We start from the raw sequence: 4,837 nt of genomic DNA, 5'->3' as shown, positions 1-4,837 counted from the left end.
TTTTTTTGCATAAAGATGGAATATTTTGAACCAGAAGAAAAAAAAGGTAGTATAAAGTTATTTGTACAAGACAAGGCAATTATATCTAAAACTGGATTTTTACTTTAGGCATCGACAAATCATGGAGAGAGATTAAAAGTATTCCTTTGCAATTGAAGAAAAAAAAAAAAAGAAGTGAGTAGAAATATCAATTTGTGGACTTTTGAAAATAGTCGACAAAGAGAATGAGAGAGTCAAATCATTTTCTTTATAATATGCATTATTTAATTATCGTAAAATGTGTTGGGGTTTTATGTATTTAAGTATATTAAATACTTAAAAGAGGGTGAATGGGAAATGGAGGGAAATGAAATTTTTGAGTGAAATTTTAAGTTTTCCCCCTTGGCAAAAGGACATTGTCCCATATTGGAAGAGGAAAAGGTTTCTGATGGGTATATAAGCAATTGCCCTCGCGTCGTCGTCGTCGCTCGTTCGGCTCGGCTCCGGTCAAATGATCGATTGATTAATTTTTGGACCAAATTTATTTGTTAATAGTAAAATATTAATAGAAATGTTATTAAATATTTATTTTAATAACAGAATATTAATATTAAAATAAATATTAATATTAAATCCAATTCGGTTATCAAATTCAGTTTTCTGTTTTTGTAACAGAAAATTAACTACCCTTCAATTTTTCCTCTTTATTTTCCCTATTTATTGTTGAGTAAATAACCATTTATGTTATGACATTTATGCTGTGACCGTTTTGCATACAGTGAAGAGTTGCACCTCTTCAGATTTCAGCCCAACTTTGGCTACAAATACAAGACTATTCTGCTCAGAATTTCCATACGATTTTCTGAGTTTCTCCTCCTTCTTCTGCATAGTTTTAACATCAAACAAAGCAACAGTAAGTGTGATTTGCTACCGAACTTTTTGTTCGCTGAAACACTGGGGTTTGAAGTACCACTACACCAGTGTGTAATTCGTTCTATCCTGGGAGGAAATAATCCATAACCTTGGGTACTAGGAGGGGATTAAATTCCTTAAAGAAACACTATGAATTCAGTGGGCTCGAATTGGTTTTTGTTATTTCTTTTACATTTCTGTTTATGTTCATTTATATTTTCCAGAATTATTTTATAAATACAGTTTACTAACAAGCTTAAGGAATTTAATATATTTTCTGTATTTGTACTCACTGTTTCTGTAAAGTAAAACCTTTGTGGTTTTGTACTCTATTGAAGATTAAAATCTACGTGATTTTAACGTTTGTGTCATTCTTTTACAGAAATAACTAATGATAATATGAACCAAGCTGTTCCGATGGCAACTGCCAATGCCTCAACGAGCCGAACAACACCGGCGGAGAAACCCGAAAATTTTTTCGAGATTGATTTCAAGCGCTGGCAGCAAAAGATGTTCTTCTGCTTGACTACTCTAAGTCTCCTGAAGTTCATCAAGGAAGATGTTCCTGTGCTGTCCGATGAAACTCCAGAAACTGAACGTTTTCTCGTGATTGAGGCGTGGAAGCATTCAGATTTTTTGTGCATGAATTATATTCTAAGCGGGCTGGAGGATGCTTTGTATAACGTCTATAGTGGCGTGGAAACGTCAAAAGAACTGTGGACTGCGCTTGAAAAGAAATACAAAATCGAAGATGCCGGGTTGAAGAAGTTTGTTGCTGCAAAGTTTTTGGACTACAAAATGGTAGATAGCAAGTCTGTTATTACCCAAGTCCAGTAATTGCAAGTGATTATTCACGATCTCCCTTGCTGAAGTTATAAATCAAATTAATACTGATGTTGAAAGTAGCGATCTTAGTATTTTTACTAACAGAAATTTCATTGAAGGTCTTGTCATCAATGAAGCATTCCAAGTAGCAGCGATGATTGAGAAGTTGCCTCCTTTGTGGAAGGACTTCAAAAACTACTTGAAACACAAACGCAAAGAGATGTCGTTCGGTTGAGAATCGAAGAGGACAATAAAGCTGCTGAAAAGAGAGGCCGTGGAAACTCAACAATAATGGGAGTAAATATTATTGAAGAGAAGAAAAAGAGGAAGAAGGCTTCTGGACCGAAATACAGTTTACTAACAAAATGTGCATGTCTTATGATGGGGAGATTTTATTAATCGTGAAGAGCAAGTCAGACATTTTCTTTATTTTCCTATTAAACATTTGCTAATTTCCACTTTGTTTGATTTTATGAGTGTCACAATATAATTTTCACATATAGGAGCTGAATCTTTACAATCTATTAATTTTAGTATAATATATAAGTGATGTATGTAGCAAAAAAAAGGTGTTGTGACTACTTTATTCACCGAATTATTGAAAGAAAATTTTGGTGCAGCTATCCGTTGAACATACAATTTTGTTTTTGTTGTCTCAAGTATTTTTTTTTTCCCATTTTTCCCCCATCTTGTGATTATTATGATTAAAAAGGTAAGCAACATGAGGAGGTACGCTCCCTCTATGCATTCCTAAAATGAATATCCACTATTAATGTGTTTAAATTCTTGTACTAATTAAAATAAGAAAAAAGTGTAATTACAGGTACGAACAATAGTCCAACATTCATAAATCTAAAATCCTGAGTCCGAATTTACAAAATATCGACTATTTCTCATTAAGATCACGGTACGAATTATTATACTTTACATATAGCATTCAATAAGCACATATTATTTTATGAGATTCATATTTTAAGCAACTGGAGCAATCATAGTTGTTTGTTCTTAGCTTAAAGGAGCAATGCGGATCTAGTGCTTTGACATCAGGCTCAATCTAATCCTAGTGTTTTCTTTAATGAATAAGAACTTATACGTAAAACCTATTAAAAATTTAATAAATATAATAAGTACAATAATTTACCGTTAAGAATCTTAAATGTCGATCGCATCATTAAGAATAGTTCCAAATGACCTTCACCATAAACAGTGATTTTACACACCGATATAAGTATTGGAGAATAGCATTTTTAGCTCAATTGAGTCCCGTTAGCAAGACATAAAGCCTTTAAGTTCACAATCAATAATTGATAGTAATACTATTATTTATATTGGTCGGCACTAATTCAAGTCGATAAGATATTAGCTAAGTATTAGCAACACATTACCTTGGATCAGCTAGTTTGTATTTAATAATATGAAGATGAGCAGAACAAGAAAAAATCACCTTCTCCAATCCTCTCGGCGTATGTTAAGCTAACGTGCGCCGAACCTAGCTATGGCTGGAAAGCAGGTTCGAGGAAGACCCAAGAAGCAACAAATCAAAGTAGATGACAAAATCCCAAAGCTAAACACCATAGGAAGGAACTCAACAGTGGTTATGGAGTCCATTTCTGAAGCTTCAAAGATGCAAGCTGGGTCTGTCAAGGAGAAGCTTCAGGATCAGCTAGTCAACAACAGAAGAAGACAAATCAAAGCCCAATTCCCATGCATGTCGACCTAAGAGGAAGTGTCACACCCCCTCTGTTCGCGTTGTTACTGTTCCATTGAAGAGCAAGGAGCAGGAAAGTGTATTTCAAGTTCCTTTACCTGAGCAGCTATTGCTACCGTTCCATTGAAGAGCAAGGAACATGATCCATCTATGGAGGTGCCTAAGGAGTCTACTTGGGCCGGAATACTAACAGGTAACACATCTACTGCCAATGGTATGACTTTGAGCTACATAACTCCTGAAATTATAGAAGGGAACCTGGTGGCTAAGCTTGAGAAAACAGAAATTGAGAAGGAAAACTTGAAATGGAAATGTGCCCTAATAGTGTATGTGCTTGGTGAAAAATCTGGATACAATTACATGAAGCGATACATAATCAGATGTGGAACACTGTAACTATGCCAGTATTATACTATCATGATGAGGGGTATTACATAGTCAGGTTTCATAGCATGGCTGATATGAAAGAAATCATGTGTGCTGGCCCATACACAATGAATAATAGGCCTTTGATAATGAAACACTGGTCTCCACAGTTTGATTTTGGCTCAGAATTTTAACAGATATACCTTTATGGGTAAGGTTTCCTAAGCTACCCATGAACTGCTGGAGTGGTAACTCATTGAGTAGAATTGCAAGTACCATAGAAATTCCATTGTTTGCAGACGAGGGCACTGCCAAACAATCAAGAATTTTCTTTCCGAGAATACTTATTGAAGTAAAGGTAACCAAGCCATTACCAAGCAAGGTACCAGTAATGGATGATTTGGGTGCTATATTTGAGCAGGTTGTTGAATATGATTGGAAGCCAGAGTTTTGTGAAAAATATCTAAAAACTGGGCATGACTATGGGAAAATTCCCAAAGTGGGAGTTAAACAAGATCAACAGCCAAGGAAAAGGAGACCACCACCAGTGAAGAATATATGAAAAACTAAAGAAACAACAATGGCTTCTACTGCTGAGGAAAGTCAAAAACAGGTGGAAGAATCAAGCAAGGAAGTAGAGTGCACTTCTAAGCTAGTAGAGAGCACAGAGGATCAGCAGCTAATAGAGGAAGGCTCACAAGGACAACTAGAAAAGGGGAAGATTGCAGTTGAGATCAATGGGGTTCCAGTGACTTATGCTAAAGCAATACTATCTCCTGTGAAACAAGGGCCACAACAACAAACAAGTTTAGATGTGATGGCTAAATTAAAACCACCTATCACAGGTGGTCAAGCTCAACATACCTGATGTCCCGGATGGTGTGGAACATAAGGGGTACCACCTAGAGATACAAACAAAAGAAGTTTTGTACCTATATAAAAGAGAATGATATATAGTTAGTTGGCTTACTAGAAACTAGAGTAAAGAAGGATAAAGCCGACCATATAGCTCAGCTAGTGGTACCAGGATGGCAAGCAAGATACAAT

This window comes from Nicotiana attenuata, chromosome 2 (genome assembly GCF_001879085.1).
Source record: "Nicotiana attenuata strain UT chromosome 2, NIATTr2, whole genome shotgun sequence".
NCBI lineage: Eukaryota > Viridiplantae > Streptophyta > Magnoliopsida > Solanales > Solanaceae > Nicotiana > Nicotiana attenuata.
This window is presented reverse-complemented; position numbering follows the sequence as displayed.